Here is a 14,917-nt window from a genome sequence, read left to right on the forward strand (position 1 = left end):
GCCGCTGGCCTCATGAGGGGAAATTCAAGTGCTGAATCTCTTTTGCCCGGTCTAATGACCTCCTCAGGGGAAGAGGTGGTGTCAGAAGAAGTGCATCTGTGCTTATGGGAGCTTTTGTTCAGTTACAGAAGCAGAGAGGGAACAGGCATCATCTTCAATTGCCACCAAAAGCTCACTGGGAAGTTACATGATCCCTGCTGACACTGGGCTTAGCTTTCACTCTTCCCAGCAGGACATCAGGAGGCAGCTGCCTTTACCCATCAGCTGCTCATAGGTGATAATGTCTCCCCAAAAACAAAGAGGAGAACCCGTTTTTTCTGATAATGGGATTATTGTTATTGGCTCTATTTGGTCCCCAAGGCTCAAGCCTTGATGGTCTTCTCAAGGTCTGGTTTTAAAGCCCATTGTAGAGTTTTAAGGAGAACTTGGGTAGAATTTGGACATTTATGAGGATGAGTTTAATCTACCATATCTGCTGAAGAGTTTATTTCTTCTACCATATTAAAATAAAAATGTATTCTATATAACACCTCTGATGGATAAAGGGGAAGAGAAATTTAGAGGTACATGTTTATAGGGGTTGTCCAGTTTAACTCTAAATTAAAGGGGTTATCCTACTTTTTAAAATTCTATCCCCTGGATAGGCCAACAATATCAGACCAGCAGGGGTCGGCACCCTGCACCCCCACTTATCAGCTGTTTGAATAGGCTGCAATATTCGTACAAGTGCTGCGGACTCTTCAAAAAGCTGATCGACTGGTGTGCTGGGTTCCGTCCCCCAACTATATTCATATTGATGGCCTGAAAAGTCAGATAACCCCTTTTATTGAAGGGAGAACCTCTGTTATGGTTGACAGATGCTACCATTTACACCTTTTCTGGAGGACCTGTTCTTTATTACACAGTGTAACACAATGCGCTCTGGCTGCATGAGCTGGCCATGAGCGCATTGTCTCGCTCTCCCCTGCTGCCGGCGGGGCTGGGATTCGCATTGCGGGACGTGCCGGCCAGTAGCCCATAATTATGTGCAACACCTGACACTATTCTATAAGTCCCTGCACCTCCCATTCTTCCCTGCTGGATCTTCAGTGCCATTTGCCTGAGATTAAGCATTCCCTTTGTCTGTTTACCTAGCCTGTGTTCTGACCGTTACGCTACGTTATTTGACTACGCACCTACGGGAAGGAATTTTTACCTCTAGTATGAGTTTTTTTTTTGCCTTCCTCTGGATCAACTCAACTCAATAGGGACTTATTAGGGTTATAGGTTGAACTTGATGGACTCTGGTCTTTTTTCAACCTTATGAACTTTGTTACTATGTTACCTTTGCTGCCTGCCTTGACCTTCTGCTAAGTCCGACTTCGTCTCTGCCTCATCCTACTGTACTTCGCCTCGCCCAGCTACTTGTGTGGTTGAGTCGTATCGGGGGTAATGACCTGGGTGTCGCCTGCCACAACAAGCCCATCCTGCCTTGCGGCGGGCTCTGGTGAAGAAAAGCGGCACCTTAGACTCCTTAGATATGGCCCGTGTCATCACCCACACAGGTTAGTGGATCCACATACAGCATAATTACAGCAAGATCCGGACATGGATCCTGCTGGGGTACCTCTACCTGAGAATCCAGATCTCACCACCATCGTGGCTCTCCAGTTGAAGCAGTTGGCTCAACTGGCACAGCAGTTAAACCAATTGTCTGCCATGATGCAGCAGCTGCTTTCTGCCCAGCAACAACTGCAGCAGCCAAAGCCTCCTCCTGCTCCAGTATTGCCTCCCGTTTCTGCAGTTACAATTGGATCCAAGCTTTGTCTGTTCTTCCCGAGAAGTATGAGGGGGATCCCAAGTCCTGTCATGGTTTTGTGACACAGTGGTCCATGCACATCAAGCTAATGGCTGTACTGTTCCCTCCGGAATGAGCAAAGGTGTCCTTTGTCCTCAGTCTCTTAACAGGAAGTGCCCTGGCCTGGGCAACCCCATTATGGGATCGCACTGACCTACTCACAGCCAGTCTTCCGCCTTTCTTGGCTGAATTCCGAAGCGTATTTGAAGAACCTGCTAGTGCTTCTTCAGTTGAAACAGCCTTGCTTAGTCTTTCCCAGGGCAACTCCTCTATGGGCGAGTATGCCATCAGTTTCCGTACTCTAGCTTCAGAGTTGTCTTGGAATAATGAAGCTCTTTGTGCCACATTCAAAAGATGCACTTTCTAGCCATATTAAGGATGTCCTTGCTGCCCGGGAATTGCCTTCTACTCTGAATAATCTCATACAGTTGGCTTCTTGGAGGAACAATGTTAGGAAATGGAGTCTGCATGACCTCGGCGCTTTCCTAGCCTGGCACCAATCTTCCAGCAACCACCGCTACCTTCTACATTGCCTCCCGCAGTGGAGGCTATGCAGGTGGATCGATCTTGCCTGACTCTGCAGGAAAGAACTCGACAAGCAGAGAATCTTTGCCTCTACTGTGCCAGTGCAGATCATTTCCTCATAGACTGTCCTGTGCGTCCACAGTCACAGGGAAACGCTCGCACCTAGGGTTTGTGGGAGAGGCTTCCCTAGGTGTGAATACCTCCTCTCCACGCTTGAATTTGACAGTCCAGCTTTCTCTACCCACCAAAGAGATTACTTCCGTTCTTGCCTTCCTGGACTCTGGTTCCGCAGGAAATTTTATTGATGCCTCCTTAGTACATAGATGTCATCTGCCGGTGTCTCGCCTGATGAAGCCCTTGTACATCTCTACAGTCAACGAAGAAAATCTGGACTGTACTGTGCTATTCAGCACAGAACCGCTATCTATGCAGGTCGGAGACTTGCATAAGGAGAACTTGTCCTTCTATGTACTTCCTCATTATACCTCCTCTCTCCTGCTGGGTCTTCCTTGGTTGCAACTCCACGCCCTGCAGCTGGATTGGAAAACTGGAGAAGTTCTCAATTGGGGACCTTATTGCAATGGTCACTTTATTCATACACGTCTGTCTAAGTTGGTGCTTCCACCTACTCCTCTGCCATGTTTGCCTTTGTTTCTTCAGGACTATGCTGACATCTTCAGTGAGAAACAAGCTGAAGTTTTGCCTCCTCATCATCCCTACGATTGTCCTACATACTTAATGCCCGGGACCACTCCTCCTCGGGGAAGAATTTACCCTTTGTCTATTCCTGAAACTTAGGCCATGTCTAAATATATTCGAGAGGAAGTCGTCTTCCCCTGGCGGAGCCGGATTCTTCTTTGTAGAGAAAAAAAGACAGTTCTTTGCGACCTTGCAATGACTATCGCGGCCTAAATAAAATCAGAATAAAGTCAAGAACCGCTACCCACTTCCCTTGATCTCAGAACTATTTGATCGTTGGCCTGGAGTGAGGATTTTCTCCAAACTTGACCTTCGAGGTGCTTATAACTTGATTCGCATACAAGGTGACGAATGGAAGACTGCGTTTAATACTTGGGATGGACATTTTGATTATCTTGTGAGGCCGTTCGGTCTCTGTAAATGCTCCAGAAGTCTTCCAGGAGTTAGTCAATTATATCTTTCGTGACCTCTTATTCACCTGTGTCATGGTCTATTTGGACGATATTATCATCTACTCGCCCAATCTTCAGACTCATCGTTTTCACATCTGCCAGGTCTTACAACGTCTCCGAGACAATCATCTTTATGCTAAACTTAAGAAGTGTATTTTTGAAAAATAAACAGTCTTCCTTTTCTGGGTTACATTGTTACTAGTCAAGGTCTACAGATGGATCCTAATCAGTTGTCTGCTGTACTGGACTAGCCCCGACCTAACGGCTTAAAAGCTATTCATCGCTTTCTAGGTTTTGCCAATTACTATCGGCAATTTATTCATCATTACTCCACCTTGGTAGCGCCCCTTGACTCTCTCACCAAGAAGACTTCTAATCCCAAGGTCTGGACTCCAGAGGCTGAAGATGCTTTTAAACAGTTAAAGACCTCCTTCTCTTCAGCTCCGATCCTGTCTAGACCTGACCCAGGCAAGCCTTTTCTTTTGGAGGTGGATGCTTCTTCAGTTGGAGCAGGTGGTGTCCTAACACAAAAGTCCTCTAAGGGAAGAATTCTAACCTTTGCTTTTTTCTCTAAAACCTTCTTTCCTGCAGAGAAAAACTATACTATTGGAGACCGGAAACTCTTGGTTATATAGCTGGCTTTGGAAGAATGGCATCATCTCTTGGAGGGTTCTGTACACCCTATTACTATATATTCTGACCACAAGAACTTGCTCTATCTTCAGACAGCTCATCGACTCAACCCACGGCAGGCTCGATGGTCTCTGTTCTTCTCCAGATTTGACTTCTACAGCCACTTCCGTTCTGCAGAGAAGAATTTACGAGCTGACGCTCTTTCCAGGTCTCTTTGACTGAGAATCTCCTCCTCGGCATATTATTCCTCCTGAGCGTCTTATCTCTGCAGCGCCAGCAACTCTTCAGCACCTGCCTCCTGGAAAGACTTACGTGTCTCCCAGTTTAGGACTCAGAGTCTTGAAATTTCTCTCTTCTGGCAGGTCATTCTGGAACTCTTAAGACCCTACAGCTCATCTCCAGACAATATTGGTGGCCTAGTTTAAAACAGGATGTCATTGATTATGTCCGTTCCTGTTCAGTCTTTGCCCAGGAGAAGACCCCTCGTTCTAAACCTTCAGGTCTTCTAAAGCGTTTGCCTGTCCCAGACCTCCCCCGGACCGATATTGCTAAGGACTTTATTACTGACCTTCCATCTTCCGGTGGCAATACCGTCTTCTGGGTGGTAGTGGACCGATTTTCTAGAAGGGCTCATTTTGTGCCACTGCCTGGACTTCAATCTGCACTGCAGCTTGCTAAACTTTTCCTTTGCCACATCTTCCATTTACATGGTTTGCCTTCACACTGGAGTCCAGTTCATCTCTAGGTTCTGGCGAGCTCTCTGCTCACGTCTCCAAGTTAAGCTAGATTTTTCCTCAGCCTACCACCCTCAATCCAATGGACAGGCTGAGAGGGTGAATCAGGTCTTAGAAGACTAACTTTGTAATTTAATTACTTCTCGTCAAGACGACTGGGTCAATTTACTTCCTTGGGCAGAGGTCTTGTACAATTATAAGGATTCTGAATCCACTGAAACTTCGCCTTTATTCGTAGTTTATGGACTTCATCCTCGTCTCCCTCTTCCCTTATCCTCTTCCTCCAGAGTTCCTGCAGTTGATGAGCAAGTGCAGAATTTTACCACCATCTGGCAGAAGACATATTGCTCTCTTTTGCATGCCACATGTCATATGAAGTCTCAAGCAGACAAGAAAAGATGTTCTCCTTCCAAGTTTTCTCCTGGTGACAAAGTTTGGCTGTAGGCCAAATATATCCATTTCAAGGTACCCAGTTATAAACTGAGCCCTCGCTATCTGGGTACCTATAAAATTAAGAAACATTTAAACCCAGTGGCCTATTCTCTCCATCTGCCATCCTCTCTTGGGATCCCAAATTCCTTCCATGTCTCTCTCTTGAAACCTGTCATCCACAACCACTTTTCTAAAAAAGACATCTCACCTACTCCCATCTCTGGTACCTGATGTTTTTGCTGTTAAAGACATTTTGGACTCTAAGTTTATCAGAGGAAAATGCTTTTTTCTTGTGGACTGGGAAGGATTCGGTCCAAAGAAGAGATCTTGGGAGCCCCCGGACAACATCCTGGATTGTGACCTTCTCAGTGAATTTCTGAACCGCAAAAGGAGGGGGGAGACCAAAGGGGGGGTACTGTAACACATTGCAATCCGGCCGCATGCGCTGGCTGTGAGTGCATTGTCTCGCTCTCCCCTGCTGCCGGCAGGGCTGGGATTCGCATCGCGGGACACGCCCACATGCGAATCCCAGCCTATCACTTACCACGGTCCTCTGCTGCCTCCTCCATCGTCTCTCAGCTCCGGCCCGCTTGTCCCTGTCTCCTAGGGATCGCGCGCCAGAGCTATGAAATTTAAAGGGCCAGTACGGCCATAATTATGTGCAACGCCTGACAATATTCTATAAGTCCCTGCACCTCCCACTCTTTCCTGCCAGATCTTCAATGCCATTTGCCTGAGATTAAGCGTTCCCTTTGTCTGTTTGCCTAGCCCGTGTTCTGACCCTTATGCTACGTTATTTGACTATGCACCTTTGCTGCCTGCCTTGACCTTCTGCTAATTCCGACTTCGTCTCTGCCTCTTCCTACTGTACTTTGCAGCGGGCTCTGGTGAAGACCAGCGGCACCTTAGACTCCGCTCCCCGATACGGCCCGTGTCAGCCACACAGGTTCCACATCCAGCGTCATTACACACAGACAACCCAGTGATGGGAATAAACTATGTGAAATACTTTCTGTGAAGAGCTGAATAAAGTTACAGTCATATTTAGCAAATCTAAATATTACAAAGCGGGTGTCAATTTCTTCCATGATGAAAAAGTAGGTTTTCTCTCCAAATGCTCAGATTCCCAGGACAAGTCATATCAGACTTTTAAAATTCAAAATGGAATTAAATACATTCCCGTGATGTCATGCCATGCCCCCTCAATGCAAGTCTATGGGAGGGGTCGTGGTGGCCACCATGCCGCCTCCCATAGACTTGCATTGAGGGTGCATGGCATGACATCTCGAGGGGCGTGCTCCAAGCATTCGGAACAAAATGTTCTGGAGCAGTGGAGCACCCTTTTAATTCCATTTGCTTTACAAAGGCTCTACTGGTTTGAAAAGTCTGATATGACATGTCCTTAACTAACACTGGGTTGCCCCAGAGATTGCAGGGGTCCCCCGCGGGACCCCCGCGATCAGACATATTATTCCCTATCCTTTGGATAGTGGATAAGATGTCTAGGGGCGGAGTACCCTTTAAAAGCTGTAACAGCACATAACAGTAACAGTATATTTGCTTAATTCTATTCATGTTCCCAGTGGTGTATAAATGTACAGTATACACATTACTTGTGACCAATGGTGTATGCCGAATTATTTTTTTTGTTGACTATCCAGTGGTGGTGTAAGATTTAGAGTCCATCTGGGAAGGAAGCTGTAGCTATATATTTAATAAATGATGTAATCAGAGATGTGCCTGATGTGCTCGAATAGGTAAGGGCTTTACCTACTGCCTACAGTACTACACCGGCTATCTACATAATAACGCACATGTTTGCTTGGTTTTGTTTTAATGCTACAAGAAGGAAAGAACAAATCAGCGATCCATCTACATAAACCTTTTGATACATTTCATAGTGAAATACAGTTAGGTAAATACAAGAAGAAACCTGCTATAAAAGATCAAATGTATATTATGTTCGGGGTATATATTGGCAGGGCTGTAGTTATAGCATGTGCTGCCGTAGGCACCAAATCTGAATGCTCCCCATCAAAGCAGTAGTCTGAGTAAAAAAATAAATAAAGAAATAAAATAATGAAAAGGCTAAAATATATTATGCAGATGCGTCCTTCCTTACTTTTACACTTGGCAATAGAAACCCCTTGGGGGGGGGGGGGGGGCCTTTGGAGGAAAAAAAAACTTGCATTATTCAAAACACTGTGAATGGAAGTTACATAAGCAGCAGGACACTGCAAGCTACAATATATAACTCCCATTACTGTCAGTAGTCACTATATATGCAAAGTGCATCAGACAGCCCGGCTGCTTTCAGCCACTAAACCCCAGCTGAGTGCTGATGGTCTCTTTAGCCATAGTTCTCCTCCTGTGAGGATCTTTATTCAGTTAGCTCAAAAAGTTAGGATATCGGAGAGTTACTACACCTGCATTAAGACATATTCAAGTCCTCGTGCCAAAACACAGAGGTATATTACTTCTAAAAAGCATAGTCCGTGAAAGTTGCATCCATTTTACCTGCTGGTTCACCTGCACCAAAGCCATATTCCCGCCCACCTCCATTGCGCACCTTACATATTAGCAATGGAGGCTTATACCAGGTGTATCTCCAGAATGGCAGAACAAATATGCATACGTAACACATTTTAATTAGGTTCACACGCACTATAACCCTGTGTATTTAGTTAAACCAGCTGTCCGGAAGTTCATTACCCCGAACGCTGTGTGCGGGCTTCCGTGTTCGCGGCCGCCCCCTCGTGACATCACGCGCGCCCCCTCAACGAAAGTCTATGGGAAGGGGCTGGGTGTGACATCACGAGGGGGCGGCCGCACACAGCGTTCGGAGTAATGAACTTACGGAAGCTGCGAGCAGAGCTCCGAAAGGCAGGGCAGCACACAACCCCTTTAAAGGGGTACTCCACTACCCCAGCTTTCGGAACATTTTGTTCCAAACGCTAGGTGTGGGCTGCGGGGGTCGTGACGTCACAGCCATGCCCCCTCCCCCGTGACGTCACTCCACTCAATGCAAGTCTATGGGAGGGGGCGTAGCAGATGCTGGAATGCTGGGACAGTGGAGTACCCCACTAAAGGGACAGTAACTAGAATCTGCTTTTTCTAGGTCTAACGTGTATCACCAAATCTGTACAAAGTATATGCGTTCTGTTGTATTGCATCAGGAGCAATAAAGTAAAGTTACAGTTGTTCTAGAAAGGCTGTCAGAAGTCTCATTGCTGGGCTTTGTGTAAGGGAACAGCTTAAAGGGGTACTCCCCTAAAAAACATTTCTTTAACATCACCTGCAAGAAAAGAAGACTGTCCAGCGCACACACGTGTAAAACCGAGCTGCTTTATTGCATAGTTGCCCTGCGGGCCGAAACGCGTCATGTTACCTGAGTGTCCGATGTATCCTATGGCAACTATGCAATAAAGCAGCTCGGTTTTACACGTGTGTGCGCTGGACAATCTTCTTTTCTTGCATACGTTTGGACTGGTCCTGGTCCTGTCCGCGCGCAGAAGCCTGGGGTTGAGTAGGTTCTACTTGTTTGCACCTTTAACATCACCTGGTACCAGAAAGTTAAACAGATTTGTAAATTATTTATGTTTAAAAATCTTAATCCTTCCAGTACTTATCAGCTGCTGTATGCTCCACAGGAAGTTCTTTTTATTTTTGAATATCCTTTCTGTCTGACCACAGTGCTCTCTGTTGACACCTCTATCCATGTCAGGAACTGTCCGGAGCAGGATAGGTTTTCTATGGGGATTTGCTATTGGCATAAAGGATTTTCAAAAGAAAATAACTTCCTGTGTAGCATACAGCAGCTGATAAGTACTGGAAGGATTAAGATTTTTAAATAGAAGTAATTTACAATTCTGTTTAACTTTCTGGCACTATTTGATTTAAATAAAATGTTTTCCAGTGGAGTACCCCTTTAATTGAAAAAGGTATGTGGAACAAAGAAGAGACATTTCGGGGTTAACAACACTTAGCCATGTGATATCTACTTTACGGGCTACTACCCTTATCATAGGATTGCTGGGAGTATGCTTGGAGTCAGGATGACATCTGCCGTACATTCACAGTGCTGTAGCAATACACTTATTACTCAGATGTATATGTGCAGGAGCTGCATTATCCACTGCAGGTGTCAGCTGTATATATTTCTATGAACACTCTGCTGCAATGGCCAGGACTGGGGACAAGTGGCCGGGAACTGTGTTAACCCCTCAGAAACCATTAGTCAACTATCATGTAATCCATTAGAAGGAAGAAAAAATCCATTAGAAAAAACACCAATTCTGGAGACCTATTGCTGCCATAGGACCCCCTGTCCTACGGCAGCAATAGGTCTCCAGAATTGGTGTTATTTCTGTTCATCCTGCATCCCAAAAAATGAAACAAATGATCAAAAAGTTATAAAAAGCCATCTTTCTTCTTCCTTGTTGGAAAAATAAAAACAGTTATGGCTCTCAGAAAGTGACACAAAAACAAACGCCCTTGTCTTTTTTTGTACAAACAATAAAAAAGTGAATAAAAATGTGGTATCCCGGTACAGGACCTTGTCTAAAGTCCCCTCAGCTAGAGTTTCTCCATTCATATAGGGCTCTCCTGCAAGGCTTACCCTTGGTCGCCTCATGCAAAGTGTGTTCATATTAATTTAATGTATAGAACATATATGTACAGGACCTTAGTGGTCACATGATGTACGGTTGTGATGTATAAAATGTTCAAGGACCTTAGAGGTCATGTGATGTACCCAGAGTTCACTGGGTTCATAACTTACAGGTTTGCTGACCAATGAGCTTAGTCCAGCCCCTTATTATATAAAGGGCTGTAGTCAATCAATTCTCTATCTGATCTCCTGGACACTAAACAAGCACAAGCATCTCATAAGCATCAATTCAATTAATCTAGGCCCAAAGCCTAAGAACCTGCAGCCACTAAACGTGAGTTACTCAACTCTCCATCTATCAAATCCTGTGTGACTACCACCAGCTCAAATCTTCTAAATTAGTAGCACAGTGTCCTGCATAAAAGCTCATTGCATCCAAGTCCCAGCAAACCTGTGCAGGAACCCGTATCCTGGTTCACTCTTAAGAGACTGTTATGTTAAAGACTGTTTTATAAATTCCTCAAGTAAAGTTTCTTCAGTTTATTCCTGAAATCTGCTGTGGACATTCCGTTATTTTTCCCTGCCGTTTGTGGGACGGTTGGCAGAAGGAACATTACTATTGAGGAAACCACACCCTGGCGTCACGGCATTCAAGGATTAATACCACCAGACCCTACACTACCACTGCAACACCCCAGTCATCGTTACTCTCCCAGCACCACAAAAAGCTATACATGTTTCTGGTATCATTGTAATTTCAGAAAAATAACTAATTGAGTTATATTCATACTCTAAGTTGCTAAATCATGAAATGCAGTGAAGAAAAAACAATGAAAACAAATGTGTCTGCTCAATAGGTTAACAGGTTGCATTTTTATATAATCCACATCTAGAAACAATAACCTCTGCCATGTCTCTGAGACATACTGTACAACTTGTAGAATTACACTTAAGAGTCTTAGGAAAAAACTCTTCCTACGCAGGTATTTTGTCTCTAAATCAAGCGTGACCTTTTTCTATTGCCACCCAAGTTTGTGCCTGACTAGACTGAATATGGATGTTCAATGATCTGAATAATGTTTTCTTCATTAAGAGAACTCTGCGGTAAAGTCAAGAACATTTGTGTATTTAGAAGCACCAGATCCTCTCATCTAAAAGAGGCATGACATACCACAAAAATCTCTGTTATACTACTGATGGATCCAAGGAAGACAGGGAAGGCAGTAACCTCATATTTACTCAGTGGTGGCCTGCAGACTCCATCACTGGGACTATGCTTGGACTGCAATAGAGACATTAGACCAGAAACCCTACTGTGAAGAAGGACCAACGTGATGGATTCGGAATTGCAGAATATGTAGCCTTAAAATAAATTCACTAAGTGTTTTTATATTGCGATTGCTTCTCCCTTCACTTGGCTCTAGTCAATTCCTATTTTACAACATAAAGCAGGGGTGGTGCATGCTGTGAATGTGCGTCGGGTGCTAGGTTCTGAAAAGGGTGGCAACAAACTACTAGCTTGGCCAGAGTGCAGAAAAATTGTCCCCCCGAATGAACGGAGCGCACAACGGCAGCCAGCGCTCCATTGATTCTCTATTGGGCTTCCAAACCTTACTCAGTGTTGACCCCTACTGATCTCGACAATGCAAAGAAACTGTCCCACTAAAAATCCTAAGCGCAAAGTCTGTGGATTAACTGAAAGTTCACAGACAAAAACGGTTTGTACATTACATTACCATACAGTGACCCCTCGACCTACAATGGCCCCGACATACGATAATTTCAACATGCGATGGCCTCTCAGAGGCCATCGCATGTTGAAGGCAGCGTCAACATACGATGCTTTTGTATGTCAGGGCCATCGCATAAACGGCTATCCGGCAGCGCAGACTGCTTCAGCTGCTGCTGGATAGCCATTTACGGTGCCCCGTGTGGTCCGCTGACGATCACTTACCTGTCCTCGGGGCTCCGGCACGTCCTCTTCGGGATCCCCTGCATGGTCGGCCCTCTCCATCATCGTCATCACGTCGCTGCGCACGCCGTCCCGTCATCCAATAGGAGCGGCGTGCATAGCAACGTGATGGCGGCGACGGAGAGCGAGGATGCCGGGGAAGCAGAGGCCTTGCCGGAGCGTCGGGGACACCTCGGGGACGCAACGACAGCGATGGACGGTGACATCCCGGGCAGCGGTGACGGTCCGGAGTGGCCTCTAACAGTGGTCTTCAACCTGCGGACCTCCAGATGTTGCAAAACTACAACTCCCAGCATGCCCGGACAGCCGTTGGCTGTCCGGGCATGCTGGGTGTTGTAGTTTTAATTTAGCCAAACAACAACACGGCAAACATTAAGCGCCGTATGTAGGTCCCGGGGGTACCAATATATAGCCAAAAACAAAGAGGAGACAGGAGACAACAAGTGCCAGAGAAGAGCCAACAAGAGCATATACAATGTAAAACTGGCACGGCTGCAAACTCGTAATATAGTATAATATAGATATAACATCTAACATACATATACTATATTACGAGTTTGCAGCCGTGCCAGTTTTACATTGTATATGCTCTTGACTGAATACCTACATTGCCCATACCAGGTTCACTGGCACTTGTTGTCTCCTGCCTAAGGTCATCCTCTGCCTTTTAATTATTTTTAATTGTTTGTTTTATATTGTCTAATAAAGATTGTCATACTTTTTGAAATAATATTAGTATTGTGGGTCTCTTTGTTTTTGGCTATATATGTGTTGTAGTTTTGCAACATCTGGAGGTCTGCAGGTTGTAGACCACTGTCCTATACTTTACATTGCATGGATCCCTCAACATGCGATGGTTTCAACAAACGATGGTCCGTTTGGAACGGATTACCATCGTATGTTGAGGGACCACTGTAATTGCATACATTGGAATATTTCAGGAGTGTAAGGGATAAAATATGCTTTGTATGAGATAAATGATTCCTTGGTCGCATGATACTCCCCAGCTAATTTCTCTACAGAAACTTCTAAAAGGCTTTGGGAAGGCGTTTGGCCATTGCCAGAACAACTTCACTCCTATCTCTGCTCCACCCAGGTCAGTGTTATTTCCTAGGTCTAATATACTTCAGGCTCATCTTGTCCTGTATCCTGTTTAAGCTCAAGTCTGCTACAAGCAAGCAAGTTCTATATTCTGAGATCCAGCCCGGCAATTACCAATTATTTATTTTTCTGCTTTTCCATCCTGTGTTGACAAAACTGTGTTGTATATGGATCTGTACAGAAGGTTAAATTGTCAAGTGTTTCCACATTACCCAAGTGTCCGGAGTAATCCTTCCCACACTATAGGGACAACTTTTTCGACAAAAGAGAGTGTTTGGACAGACAGAAACACCAGGTTAGCTACAATTACAAGATATCCCCATCTACATTCCTGAAGGACTGCTACTTCTAGTGATGTCGCCAACATAAAATTTTCGGTTCGCGAACGGCGAACACGAACTTCCGTAAATGTTCGCGAACCGGCCGAACCGCCATTGACTTCAATGGGCAGGCGAATTTTAAAACCCACATGGAATGTTTCTGGCCACAATAGGGATTTAAAAGTTGTTTCAAGGGGACTAATACCTGGACTGGCGTGCCAGAGGGGGATCCATGGCAAAACTCCCATGGAAAATTACATAGTTGATGCAGAGTCTGGTGTTAATCCATAAAGGGCATAAATCACCTATTATTCCTAAATTCTTTGGAATAACGTACTTTAGCCCCCTTTAGGCAGCACATAGAGCCCCCCTTTAGGCATCACATAGTTAGATCCCCCCTTTAGGCAGCACATAGATTCCCCCATATTAGGCAGGACATAGTTAGAGCCCCCTTTAGGCAGCACATAGGTAGAGCCTCCCTTCAGGCAGCACATAGGTAGAGCCTCCCTTCAGGCAGCACATAGAGCCCCCTTTAGGGAAGCATATAGTTAGACCCCCCCCTTTAGGCATCACATAGTTAGATCCCCCCTTTAGGCAGCACATAGATTCCCCCATGTTAGGCTGGGTTCACACTACGTTTTCTCCCATACGGGAGCGCATGCGGCAGGGGGGAGCTAAAACCTCGCACTCCGGTATGTCACCGTATGCGCTCCCGTATGTCATTCATTTCAATGAGCCGGCCGGAGTGAAACGTTCGGTCCGGTCGGCTCATTTTTGCGCCGTATGCGCTTTTACAACCGGACCTAAAACTGTGGTCAACCACGGTTTTAGGTCCGGTTGTAAAAGCGCATACGGCGCAAAAATGAGCCGACCGGACCGAACGTTTCACTCCGGCCGGCTCATTGAAATGAATGACATACGGGAGCGCATACGGTGACATACGGGAGCGCGAGGTTTTAGCTCCCCCCTGCCGTATGCACTCCCGTATGGGAGAAAACGTAGTGTGAACCCAGCCTCAGGCAGCACAGAGTTAGAGCCCCACTTTAGGCAGCACATAGATTCCCCCATATTAGGCAGCACATAGTTAGAGCCTCCCCTTAGGCAGCACATAGAGCCCCCTTTAGGCAGCACATATTTAGATCCCCCCTTTAGGCAGCACATAGATTCCCCCATATTAGGCAGCACATAGTTAGAGCCCCCCTTTTGGCAGCACTGGTTTTATTTAACAGCCAAAAAGGGTAATTTTTTTATTTTTATTTGAACAACTGTCACACCAAATGTGATTTGCACTAGTGTGACAATGAGCAAAAAAGGTTGCCAGCGGAGTTCCCCTTTTAAGCAGAGGTCCCCAACCAGGGTGCCTCCAGCAGTTGCAAGACACACGGACTGAACTTATAGCCCTTTTAATACTGTAGTTAGTTGCTTGAAGGAAATTAAGTTTTACACAGGAGTACCCCTTTTAACCAGCGGTTCCCTCCCAACCAGGGTGCCTCCAGCTGTTGCAAGACATACAGTCTGAACTTATAGCCCTTTTAATACTGTAGTTAGTTGCTTGAAGGAACTTAAGTTTTACACTGGAGTACCCCTTTTAACCAGCGGTTCC

The 14,917-nt window shown here is 45.5% G+C and overlaps 1 protein-coding gene across 8 annotated transcripts in view; it reads right to left on the bottom strand.

The window, feature by feature from the left end:
* The window catches only part of ESR2 (estrogen receptor 2), a 196,711-nt gene that overhangs the window by 104,561 nt on the left and 77,233 nt on the right, over positions 1-14,917 (bottom strand). Inside the window, exon 1 of one of the 8 annotated variants that reach the window (XM_056546598.1) lies at positions 1,613-1,669. The exons of 6 other annotated variants lie outside the window; for them this stretch is intronic. The gene's annotated coding sequence lies outside the window, so the exon portion shown is untranslated. Of the gene's footprint in view, positions 1-1,343; positions 1,424-1,612; positions 1,670-14,917 lie in introns of those variants that run through there. One more of the 8 variants, XM_056546599.1, reaches the window with a different exon arrangement.

This window comes from Hyla sarda, chromosome 11, assembly GCF_029499605.1.
Source record: "Hyla sarda isolate aHylSar1 chromosome 11, aHylSar1.hap1, whole genome shotgun sequence".
NCBI lineage: Eukaryota > Metazoa > Chordata > Amphibia > Anura > Hylidae > Hyla > Hyla sarda.